At 38.8% G+C, this 13859-nt stretch overlaps 1 protein-coding gene across 1 annotated transcript in view; it reads right to left on the bottom strand.

Moving 5' to 3' along the window:
- Positions 1-13859, bottom strand: part of LOC115253479 (KAT8 regulatory NSL complex subunit 2) — a 598461-nt gene that overhangs the window by 185544 nt on the left and 399058 nt on the right. The gene's annotated exons all lie outside the window — the stretch shown is intronic.

Below are 13859 nucleotides of genomic sequence, written 5' to 3'. Positions count from 1 at the left end.
CCGTAGACGACACTTTTCTTTCTGCTCTAGATTGCGGGCAAGGGAAATTTAAAATTTTACTTGGCAACTAGCGCCATCTAGCGGCGTGATCACAAACTAATTGTTGAATCATCAGATAACTCTTGACTTCCTGAAGAACTTTGCTGAATACGACACTTTTCTATCTGCTCTGGATCCCGAGATAGAGAAGTTTTAAAATTTGCTTGACGACTAGCGCCACCTAGCGACGAAATCACAAACTAATTGGTGAATCACCAGATTGTTCTTGACCTACTAAACTTTGCCGAAGACGACACTTTTCTATCTGCTCTGGATCTCCAGATAGAGAAATATAAAAAATTAAATAATAATTAGCGCCACCTAGTGGCGAAATCAACAACTAAATGTTGAATCATCAGATAGCTCATGACTTCTTGAAGAACTTTGCCGAGGACGACACTTTTCTATCTGCTCTGGATCTCCAGATAGAGAAGTTTGAAGCTTTACTTGATAACTAGTGCCACCTAGCGGCGAAATCATCAACTTTGTTTTGAATCATCAGATAACTTTTGACTCCCTGAAGAATTTTGTCGAAGACAACACTTTTCTATCTGCCCTGGATCGCGGGCTAGGGAAATTTAAAATTTTACTTGGCAACTAACGCACCTAGTGGCTAAATCACCAACTAAATGTTGAATAACCAGATATCTCATGACTTCCTGAAGAACTTTGTCGAAGACGACACTTTTCTATCTGCTCTGGATCGCGGGATAGAGAAATTTAAAATTTTACTTGACAACTAGCGTCACCTAGCGGCGAAATCACCAACTAAAAGTTGAATAACCAGATAGCTCATGACTTTCTAAAGAACTTTGCCGAGAACGACACTTTTCTATCTGCTCCGGATCTCCAGATAGAGAAGTTTGAAACTTTATTTGATAACGAGTGCCACCTAGCGGCGAAATCACCAAAAATATTTTGAATCACCAGGTAGCTCATGACTTCCTAAGGATATTTACCGAAGACGACACTTTTCTATCTGCTCTGAAATCGCGAGCTAGCGAAATTTAAAATTTTACTTGACAACTAGCGCCCCCTAGCGGCGAAATCACCAAGATAGCTCATGACTTCCTGAAGAACTTTGCCGAAAACGACACTTTTCTATCTGCTCTGGATCCCGATGTAGAGAAGTTTTAAACTTTACTTGACGACTAGTGCCACCTAGCGACGAAATCACAAACTAATTATTGAATCACCAGATTGTTCTTGACCTATTGAACTTTGCCGAAGACGACACTTTTATATCTGCTCTGGATCGTGGGCTAGGGAAATTTAATTTTTTTCTTGACAACTAGCGCCACCTAGTGGCGAAATCATCAAATAAATGTTGAATCAGCTGATAACTCTTGACTTCCTGAAGAACTTTACCGAAGACGACACTTTTCTATCTGCTCTGGATCCCGAGATAGAGAAGTTTTAAACTTTAATTGACGACTAGCGCTACCTAGCGGCGAAATCACAAACTAATTGGTGGATCACAAGATTGTTCTTGACCTACTGAACAACTTGCCGAAGACAGCATTGTTCCAAATAAAGTAGATCTTGAGATATCGCATGTGGTAACGTATGAGTGCTTCTACTGGCGAGTGTACAGCAACCACTTCTACATAGCACCTCTAGCGGCCAAATTGCCAACTAATTGGATGTCAGGTGGCATAGTGTGGTAGATCTATTCTAGTACTAAGACTAGAGATATTCAATTAAGCGAAATGCCATAAGGCCCGGGGGTGGAAGCTCAGGTAAAATATTATCTCCTGGGCGCCCAATCAAAACACCACCCCCGGTGAAGACTGACGCTTGAGCCTAGCCATTTAGCACTGTAGTTGGAGGAAATGCCAATGCAAAACCCGTAGCTTCCGGGAAGGTAAGCCCAGCTCCCTGGGTTAGTGGGTTGGTGTCAGGTCCTGCGAGCCAGCCGTAGAAAAGACTAGCACCGGAAAATCAACAAGAGAAGCATCCAGAAAGTGGCCAAAGCCGGAAGGATACGGTGGGCAGGGCATGTTGCAAGAATGCCGGACAACAACCCTGCAAAGTTGGTGTTTGCTAACCATCCGGTTGGTACAAGAAGGCGTGGAGCGCAGAGAGCACGATGGGCGGATCAGGTGGAGCGTGATCTGGCGATTGTTGGGCGTGACCGACGTTGGAGAGCTGCAGCTGCAAATCGAGTAGGGTCTTGTACCATTTGGGCAGGTGTACCTATTTTGGGCACTTGCCGGTATAACTAAGTCAATTTCAAACCGATTAGTTCAAAATTTTGTATATAATTAGGCACGTACATTCTCTAACTCTGTACAAAAATTCAAATCAATCGGTTTGAAATTGACTTAGTAATAGCGGCAAGTGACCAAAATAGGTACACCTGCCCAAATGGTACAAGACCCTATTATGGCGGCAAATTGTTGATTCAGTATTATCATGAATTTGATGTTAACTAAATAAATGAATGAATGTCATAAGGTCTGGGACTCCTACAACACGGATACCTAGACTGTATGCTGCACACGGCAGTTTAGGCCTCTTCAAGGACCACTTAGCATTGAGATAAGGACTGCAAATTTTACCACGATCATTTTTTAGCTAAAACGATCATTTACCAATAACGAACTTTTAAGATTTCCGATTTTTGCAAAATAAGGGACGGCCTAATCCTCATGCTGGCCCTGCTGAGACTTCGTAATTTGAAGATGACGGCTAAGTAGAACCATGATAAACTCATAGCAACTGCGGCAGTAGCAGCGCCCGTGAAGCTGAAAGTGCCGAAGTTTACCCAGACTGAGTCCTTCGCATTCGCGGGCCAAATACGGTCGTTCACGACAAGCAATCGCTGAAGCGTGCGAGGCAGACGTCAGGTAAGACAAGGAGGACCCGAAAATCTGGGAAGGTCGGATCTAAAAGGTCAGCCTGCCCCGGGTGGAAGGGAGCAGGGAGTTTCAATCATATATGGGTCCTCATCCATCACAGGTCAGGGCAGGTTAGGGGGAGGATGCTCTAGTGGATAACCAGAAAAAAGGAGAGGAAAAATATAGAGGAACATGAACACAAGGACACTAAGCCAAGGAAATGTAGGAGAGCAGATGACAAGCGCGAGAAGAATGAAGCGCTTGTCATCAAGACGGACGAGTCGAACTACTCGGAAGCCATGAAAACGATAAGGAACGATGCCGAAGCAAGTGTCTGGCGGAAAAGTTCCTTGCTGAAGTAAGGGCTCCTACTGCTGAAGTGGCTCTAAAGGTTAAAAACCATGATCCAGGAAATGTCGTGAGATTGCAAATGCCCTGATAGGAGCGAGCTTTGTAGGCGGTTTGGAGGTGAAGACCATAAGGCGCAAGGTTGCACAAACCCTCCCAAGTACTTGATTTGTTCCGGAAAATCCGCGAACAACAAACATTCGACAGGAAGCCCAAGGTGCCCGCCCTCCAAAAGAGACACAGCGGACAAGTCACAGTTTAGGTAGCGTTCGCGGCTGCCAAAGTCGCTCTCATGACCGAGATAGGGTAAAAGGGTATAATGCGCCCCACCGGGGCAAAATGCCCCTCTTCATTTTCTAGCGATTCAAGCGCTTTTTGCATGCGTGATCGATTAGAAATCTCAAATATTGAAGAATTATTGCCATCAAGCTGGTCCGTTAGTGGATTGGTACAGAAAAGCAATAAAAATATCAAAAAGTCTGAAATCAAGGCTTTTGGCGTAATATTTTACCTCTTGTGAGCTGACTTCATTGTAAACAAAGCTAGGTCTGTTCGCTTGTGTTACTTTGCAACTTTTATGCTGTTAAACACTTGTTGAAAGACCCTCCTAGGATAAGCATGTGGTGGAATTATCCCCTGGGACAGTTTTATCACTGGGCTGGACGTTTTTCTTTTGATGGGGCGTATTGCCCCGTTTGTTTTGAAAAGGCAAATTTTGCAACGTTTTCGAAAAACGTTTCAAAATTTCCATAGCCGCCTCTCCAAAGGCAAAGTTCGCATGCAACACTTCACTAACTTTAGTAACAACGATTTGCAGTAAACAATAAATGGAATGAGGCGCCAGTTTCAGATAGATTGCCATTTCTGCTTAGGGGGGGCATATTATACCTGTTTACCCTAAGGGTAAACAAAGAGGCCTCAATCAGAGCGCCAATACGAACCCGTGCATGGGGTAATGTGTACAGGATCATAAGGGAGTTGTAATGGCTCCTAGATGCTGGAGAGCGTCATCGAGGAAGAACTAGCGGGGATTACAAAATCCTTTTGCTTAGGTAAAACCCCAGTTCCGAACATGGCCCTTAAATTAGCTTTTTCAGAGGCTCCTGGGATGTTCAGATCTGCTATGCAGATATGTCTGGACGAGGGAGTCTTCCCAGAGGTTTGGAAGCGGCAGAGCCTGATGCTGATACTATTGCCAATGGCGGAAATACCACCCGGAGGATCCGTTGGCATAAAGACCAATAAGCTTGATCGACACGGCGGGGAAGGTGCTCGAGAGAATCATCCTCAAAAGCCTGTTGAGGTAAACCAAGGATGTAGATAGTCTCACGAGTGACCAGTCCGGTTTCCAAAAGAGGGGTTATCTTAGACGCTATTTTGCCGGTTACAAAGACCGCCGGGGTTGTTGTCCAACGCAAGAGTAAGGGAAATTCGCTACTGTGCAGTAATGACTCTAGATGTAAGATGTGCGTTCAATAGTTCCAGTTGGGCAGTTATTGTCGATGGACTCCTTTATCTCGGGACACCCGGCTATTTGTAAAAGATTCTCTGCAGCATCTTCCAGAATCGAGTACAACCCAAGTAACCACGCTGTTGAAGCTGTACGTATTGCATAAATAACGCACATATATTGACATGCATTATTCTATATAAACCATTAAAGTAGAATTAAAGTGGGAATTGGCGCCACTATTGTTGAATTACGATTATACCAGTATAATCGTAAGTCAGCAATAGTGGCGCCAGGTGGCGCCACTTGCCACTTTAATTCAACTTTAATGGTTAATGTAGGGTAATGCATGTCAATATATGGAGGGAATTCTAGAGATTTGAGAATCTGGGGGCATGAGGGCAATCAGAGAATTTTCGGGTGAGTTTTTTTAGGAGTTTGAAGATTTTCCAGGGAGTTTCAGGGGAAGGTTTCATGCTAAATGGAAGTTTAGGAGAAGTTTCTGGAGGTTTCAAGGCGTTGCAGTAAGTTCCAGTTTATGGACAGCTTTGGGTGATTCTTAGAGGCTTTAGAGAAAATATTTATAAAACGTTTATGTATTAGCCCATGTGAGTATGAACCTTATTCGTCATACAGCGGGAGATCACTAGTTACGTTTGTACAGGGTATAGACAAAATGACAGGGACAGGCCAAAATTTTAACGTTTTTTTTTAGAAAATTTCAGCTAGCTATAACTTTTTGTTTAAGACCATAAACATTCAACTAGTTGTATATTAATGGTCCAAATTTGGGCAATATTGGGCTATTCTACATGAATATAGAGCGATTCTTTTAATATGCTTTTTTACAGAGAGTCATTATCAAACTGATATATCTCCGGATTCAATGAAGTCGTTATGTTTTTAACATGCTTTCTTTTTGTTGCAAAGTTGAAATAAACAAAATGTAAATGTAGGATAAAGGTGTGTTCTTTCGTTATAGTATGTAATAGTTTATACTTTTTGAATGATACATTTATGTGGTAGGTGTCCTCCTCAATACCATAATCGTTCGAGGCGCGGCAGTACATTCTATCGGTGTTTGCGCCCTTAAATCTATGTTATGTATACAAAAGCGGGTGGATAGGGAAAATAGAAGATGAAAAATTGCTATAGCTTCCAGGGCAGCCACAGTGCTCTGTTCCATATGCATGCAATACAGCGCCGCCGTTTTCTTGCCATCTGAACCATGTGAAAAACCATTAGCGACATTTGCTTTGCTGGAGAAAAAATGCTGAAATGCAAAACGACTGCCAAATGGGTGGGATTTTTAGGGTTCATACGCAAATTACTTGTAATGTTACCCGAAGGACGGATTTATATGGTAAACAATTTGAAAGTGCCTATTTGCACAAATGCATGCTATATTACAAGCTTGGATCCATTATGTTGTTTATCTACAACCCCTCACAAGTACACAAGAATGAACCATAAACCCGCCCTCACTACGGTATAGACACCGGAAACGAAGCTAAATGCAAGAAGGTTTGAGTCAGGCAGCTTTCCAGCAGCCAGAAGCGAAGATCGAGTCGAGATGTGTTCACCGGAAGGAAATCCTCTGTTATGAGGTGGACTAGTAAATCAAAATTTCAATTTTTGCATCTCCCACCGGCGTGGCGATGCTGGCAAGCAGATATAAACCGAACATAAAATGCGGATTAAGATGGGAGATTATTGTTGGTAAGCTATAACATTTTGAAATTTGAAATAAAAAAAGCGATATCAATGCGTCGCAAAATGTCTATGGGATCGAAAAATGTCCATCAAAATTTCCCTAGTGAGACCGTTGCTTACACAAAATAATTTTTGCAGGTAATAATCAAGCATTGTGTGGTTAGCAAAACGAATAACTGACTGCCAGAACGCCTCTAGGGATATCTTTACAAATATTTCTCGTTATTTTCAAATATTTTTCCAGAAGTTCTGCAACAATATCTTCAGACGTTTCATTTGAGTATAATTCTAATATTTCCATCGGTACTTCTACTTGGAATTCCTCTAGGATTGCTTTGAATTTTTTTCCAAGAAAATCTTTAAGACTTTTTTTTAACATCTCGAAAGATTCCTTGAAAAAATGATTGCAAATAATTTTTGACAATTGTTTTAGTTTTTATTTTTGTGTATTTTAACTTATTGCTAATTCTACACTTTTTTTACGAATTCCTCCAGCGACCTCTTTGGGAATACCGCCAAAGATTTATTCAAAAATATCTTCAGAGTTTTGTTCAGGAACATTCAAGATTTCTCAGAAAAATTTCCAGGGATTTAGTCCGTGGCTTCTACAGCTTTACAGAAGTAATTTGTAATGAACTCCAATTATAATCTATCCCGTCGGAATTGTACGAGTTCCAACATTCCTTTGGAATATTCCAGACAAACCAAACTTCTCAGAAGAGCAGAACTTAGGACTACACTGGTAACGGTCCGTTATACAAGTAACGTTGCCCATGGTCACTGGACCTATTTGAAAACTGATATATACTACTTCATTCTTTTGGGATATCCAGATTCCAGAGTATCCCTAAATTGCCTTGAAGTTTGTTCCTTGATATCTACAACCGATACAGTAGTTATTTGCCCTATGAGCTGTAACTGCAATTTAAAACACCTTCGGAATTGTATTTCTGCAGTGAACATACTTGGGATTTATTTAGAATTACATCAGAGTGTTTCGTTACAGATTTCACCGGAATGTGAGGATAAGTACTTCTAGCTATTTCATGGAAATCTCTGCAGCGATTTCGATATTTAAATATTACTTTGGAAATATTCCGAAATGAACTTCCATTAATTTCTTCAGGAGTTTTTCTAAAGATTTTGTCCAAAAATGTTTAAAAATGTTTCTAAAGATATCTTTGATAATTATTCTTTTATTTCTGTCGGAAATCAATCTAGGATTTATTCAAGAATAACTTAAATTCCAGGGATTTATTCAGAAATACCTGCAGGGACTTCTTCAGACACACCACCAGATATTTCTTCGGAAATACTGCGAGCTGTCCATAAACTATGTAGAATCGGAAGGTGCTAGGGGGGGGAGGGGGGGGGGGGGTTTCTGGTCATAGTCTACGGTCCATACATAAATTTCGAAAATTTTGTAGGGGGGAGGGTGGTTCTGAGATAGCCAAAATTAAATCTACGTAGTTTATGGGCAACGCCTCATAAGAAATGCCTTCCAACTTTTTATTCGTGGATATCTCAAGAATACCTTAACCCTTTGGAGCCGGAGGGGTCATATATGACCCCAACATAGAACCGGCTGTACACATTTAATAAAACAGAATACTGTCTTCGGCAAAGGTGTGGCAAATTGAATCTTGTATTAAGTAAAAATGGGAATATTTGTATTTGAGACTTTATTGACAACCTAGAACATCCCGAACACTATGAAAGTTGGAGAAACGAAACAAATGACATACCAGTTGTTCTTAAAGCTTGGATATTGTGTTACGTTCATATGTATTCATTGAACCTTCCATAATTCGCGCCAACCGGCCATCTCCGCCAGCACCCCGCTAATGCTGAGTACAATAAGCGAGAAATTTTCAACGTTTTGTACAAAACAAAACAGCGCGATCGCTCGAGGGTTAACCTTCGTCAAGAATATCAAAACGTGTTTTTTTTTTGGATTTTCTAGATGTTCCAAACTATCCTGTAACAAAGTCCTTCAAATCAACAAGTATAATTTTATGTGTTTTCACCTTAAACAATAGCATTGCATGTACAATGTCTTTTATAGACACTATAGGGATATTTCAGGTAAGCCAAACTACCTTGGAGTTCAGACCTTCAGGTCTACACTGATAACAATAGCCATATCTGTTCTACTGAATAACGTTGCATAATCAACCGCAGTTATTAGACCAATCTGAAATCTACTAGATATTATTATAAACCTTTGGGACATTCAGGGTCGTCCAAACTGTTCTACAATGAAGTCCTTCAAATCTACAAGAATAACTTAATTTGTTTTCGGCATAAATAATGACATTGCATAATCTGCTGGGATTCGTGAAGCTCTTAAAATCTCAGAAGTCATTTAGAGACACTATAGAAGTATTCCAGGTCAGCCAAACTATCTTGGAGTTCAGAACTTCAGGTTTACACTCGTAACAGCAGCGATATCTGTTATACTGAGTAACGTTACATATTTAACCGAACTACCAAAGTAGTTCAGGGAACATTAAGCGTTATTATATATTTTTGGAATATTATGCACCATCCTTACTGTTATGTTGATAAAACGATTACGGTAACATGTGGTTTTATTTTAGATAGTAACGGTAAACAACCAAATAGGTACCATAAGCTTCTTAACTCTCAAGGATCACTTCATGATAGTTTTGTGATAATTTAGGTCATCTAATATTTCATGGAGTGCACAAGTTTAAGGACTGTTCAATTTATAAAACGGACAACTTGCTTGTGCGATATCTTTTTTATTTTTCAATAAAATCATTATCAGTTTTTTGCATAACTTTTCATAGTTATTCTCAAATGTAGGAAAAATATAACAATAAGCAAAATGTTCTTTATTGTGTAACTGAAGCGGTTTTCGTAAAACATCAATAAAAATCCATATCTCAAAATTCGACATAACTTTCCACATACTTAACATGCACATTTTCATGAAGTTTTTAATGCATTGGAATCATATACTATCCTACTAAAGGTAAAGCTCAATAGTTGGTCAGTAATAATGCACCAAGCAGTCTCCAGCTTGATATAGTGAGTTGCATTTTTTTTCATAGAAATTATTAAAAAATGTTCATTTAAGTCCTGTGTTGCAATAGCATCACGGATTCGGCTAGAAATTTGTCCAGAGTAGTAAAATATTGCTCTCTGAATGATACAGTAGAAAAAATACTTTTAATTGCATTTTTCATCAAAAATTTAATCCATAAAGATGGTAATATTAAAAAATTTCATACTTTTTGCTCCATTGATGCAGGTTTTCGACTCTAGCGAATCTTGTTATTATTTATTTTCAACAAAGTTGATCCTATGTAATTCTACACCTAATTTAATAATAATCGAATGCAAAGTTTTTATTTCCAACATCATTTATATGCAAAATTTGCATTTTGGTAGCCTTGTTATTCGGAAGAACCTTCAAAGAACGAAACTGTTTTGATTACTGTGTCTGTAATGGCGCACAGTAACCAAACCAGCAATGCTATTAAGAAGCAGTTTTCTGCATTTAAAACCACATTATTTCCACTTTCGGCTGGATGCATAAAAAAATTGATTATTTAATATTTTCAGGCCCTTTTTTCTTTACAATTTAATTTTATTCAAAAAATCGAATCTCATTTGAGACTTTAATATCTCAACACTTAATTTTCCAATTGAGTTTAAATTTTGCCAGAATGTCTATTACTCATGCTGCTGCAGCATGGCACATACTTCTCTGATATTAAAAACGATATACCATATGTGAAGAGTAATTTTATATATATTTTCAATTTTCAGCAATCGAAAAATTCGCCTTATTTAACACCTGGCCGATTTTCTATAAAATAAAACTATTTTTATTCGATTCAAAAATGACTACTATAATGAAAGATGATGTACTGACCAACGAAGCAAGGGTGGTTAAATTTGAACGACGCGTCTTCTTTTTATAGTCTTGTAAAGTTGTCCGTTTTATAAATTGAACAGTCCTTATATCTACACTTGCAATGCTAGCCTGCTACGCTGAATAATGATACATAATGAACCATATTTGCTAATATTCTTTAAAGACTAGTAGGCTTTGTTCTGTACCATCGAAACATTTAAGGTTGTTCAAACTTTTATAAAACTCATTTTTTTATTGCATTCGTTGTAGACATTATTTGTGCTATAAAAAGTTACGTTACCTAGTGTAACCCACTCTGATCTGTGAACTTCTGTGAGCCATTCCAAAATACCTTTCGTGAATCGAGATATTTTAGGATTACTAAACTATCCTACAACTAAGAACTTCCAGCTAAGGTGACGAAGCCACATCTCGAATTTTCAAAAAGACAAATCTGAAGAGCAAAATAACGGTTCGTGCTGAAAAGTTGATCAATTGTCACCACCAGCGGATAACCAATCGATCAACTATTCAGCGTAAACCATCTTTTGGTTGAAAGAAATTTGTATCAAAATTATTTCCCGCTACATAGAGTAACCCTACATAGTCAATCATATTAAAGGTTACAAACAAAGCATTCTTAGACTACACATAACTAGACAGGGTTCAAACCAATAATCATTCCAAGACATTTGAAATATTTCACATCAGTGTCAGTTATCACACTGAGGAAGATTACAAGTGGTAGTCGAAATACGCGTATCTGTCAAAGGATAAGCAAAATAGGGCGGAATTAAAAGGTACGAAATTGATTACACTCATTTGAAGAGGGTTCGAAAAGTCGGTACAAGATATTTCACATCAGCCAATTGAACATTCAGAAGATTTACTGGGCATATCGTAGCTTTGTATAATGAAAAATTTACCGTAGACTTAAGAATTTACACCCCCATTCTTGTTTACGGGCGTATCCGCTTTCGAACGTATATTGGTCGTTCGAATCCGTAGCCTATTTAATTTTGCTGACGTAAACGGGAATGCGCACGATTTACGTTCGAAAGTGGATTCGATCGAAAACAAGAATGAGGGTGTTAATCTTAAGAACGGTTTGGATGACATAGGACATCCCAACTGATCTGACACTATATATTGAACTTTCAGAAGACTTACTGGAGATAATAGATTACAAATCTCAGCTGTGTATAATAAAAGTAGTTACCGTTACATCCGTAGTCTTAAGGATCTAAACTCAAGAACAGTTTGGATGACATAGGACCGCGCTTCCCAAACTCTGTTTTCGGGGCGCACCAGCCTCTTGCGGCCTCGCTAAAACTAGTAGAAAAAGCGAACCTGTGACACGTTTGGGAAGCGCTGACATAGGATATCCCGACTGATCTGATAGTCTTTTGAAGTTTCAGAAGACTTACTGGACATGATTGATTACAAATCGCGGCTTTGTATAATGACAGAAGTTATCGTTACACCCGTAGACTTTAGGATCTAAGCTCAAGAACAGTTTGGATGACCTAGGATATCCCTACTGATCTGATATTGTCTATTGAACTTTTAGAAGACTTACTGGACATGATAGATTCCAAATCGTAGCTTTGTATAAGGAAATAAGTTATCGTTACACCCGTAGACTTTAGGATCTGAACTCAAAAACAGTGCGGGTGACCTAGGATATCTCAACTATTCTGATACTGTTTTTTGAACTTTCAGAAGGCTTACTGGATATCCAGAAAAAAAATCTACATCATATTCTACCCTTTTTATGCTGTTGAGATCCAAAACTATCGAAATATGTAGAAAAAACTCTATAGAGTAAGGTGGGGCAAAAGTTCGACCCTAGTTGAAAATTCAATATTTTTCAAAAAATCAAAGCAGATAAAAATAAATGTATACCGTCTGGTGATTCTACCATCAATGAGCTAAAACTTTGCTGAACAAAGTTACGCCAAATGTCTTCTCAATTTTATGTTACAACACTTTTTGTATGTGTATGTCTTATTCGAACTCTTGCCACACCACTGGGACAAAAGTTCGAATCTAGTGTTTGTGGAATTTCGCTAGCCGTTGCACACTATTTTGACACTTCGGTAATAGGAATGCCTGAAACCAATTAATATTTGATGTTGAAACTGGAATACACTTTAAAGTTCGACCTGGATTTTAACCAAATCAGGGTTAAATTTACTACACCAAAAATTAGTAGTTTTCCGCCGAATTCAGATAAAACAACACTTGTTTTCAACTTTGATCGAATTTTCTCACTAATTCTATCATTTTAAGAGATAATATGTACATTTTGCAGAAACAAACATTTTGTCATAACTTTTTGAAATATTGATCAATTTCCATAACTTTTTGAGTGAAAGACTCTTTTTCAAAAAGGCTTCGAACAACCTTGACACCGGAGAGAAATAATTTGAATTGAGCTCAAAAACTTCAAAAGAAACTCTTGCCCCACTCGAACTTTTGCCCTACTTTACTCTAATATCGCTTGGAAAAATTCCCGCTTAAAAAGGTTAAACATATTCCACCTAATCATCGTCCCAATTATTTTAATTTCATTTGAAAATTCCCAAAACAATCGTCTGTATAAAAAAAACTAATGAGAGCTTGAGCTTGGTTGACCGCTCGTAGGTGCTACTTCAGTATCGCCAGATCAGCTACACTCACACAAGGAACCAATGAGATATCTGCCGGGGACTAGCAGGCATCTGCAGTGTGTGAGTGTTGGTGATCTTCTATTTTTAGGCGTCAATGGCGCCTGCCACGTCAGGATGCAGGTCAATGTGGGGAAGAGGAAGGAAGTGAAGATTGCAATCGTTTGTATCCAACTTAGACCGAATATACCTCTGCGTCTGCACAAATTCATGCGGATGTCGGAGTGTTGGTGGCATATGGTTGACAGAGGGTTCACACATTGGTGCGTGGATGCCAGGGTGAGATGATAGAATTGTGTGTTATATTATTCTGAAGATGTGCGACACAGTTCGCATGATTGCGTAACTTGTAGGCGTTATCTGATAGATTGACACTGCGCTGTGAAAGTTAGGAAGGAAAGGACATGGCTTCCTCAACCCGTTTTCGTTCTTGCGATGGCTATGAACATGTAAATATACATGAGTTGTATATGTAGAGAGGAGGGAGAAAGTATATGGAAAGATACAAAGTAAGAGGAAAGGGGCGGGCCAGGGATTGAACCCAGGATCTTATGCGTACGAATCAAAAGCGGTACCCACTAGACCACCAAGTCTGTCTCGCCTGAATAAAAGAAAAACTTATTCAGAAAATCTTGAAGTTACTGCATCGGTTCCTCACACTATTCTTGTTGCAATTGCTTCTCAGTAGAATTTAATCTAAACTAAACATTTCAAATACGGTTTAGTAGTTTCCTTAATTAATTCCTGTTCCTCATGGATTTAAAAAATTTGAAATTCTGAATAATTTAATGAACGTTGGCAACATTTTACAAAATTGCAAAATTTTTATCTACAAATATTTGAAAATTCAGCTGAAATTGTTATTAAAACAACACCCATTTCTTCCACAGTCCCAGGTGCTGGAGAAGGTTAAA

This window comes from Aedes albopictus, chromosome 2 (genome assembly GCF_035046485.1).
Source record: "Aedes albopictus strain Foshan chromosome 2, AalbF5, whole genome shotgun sequence".
NCBI classification, from domain to species: domain Eukaryota; kingdom Metazoa; phylum Arthropoda; class Insecta; order Diptera; family Culicidae; genus Aedes; species Aedes albopictus.
This window is presented reverse-complemented; position numbering and strand designations above follow the sequence as displayed.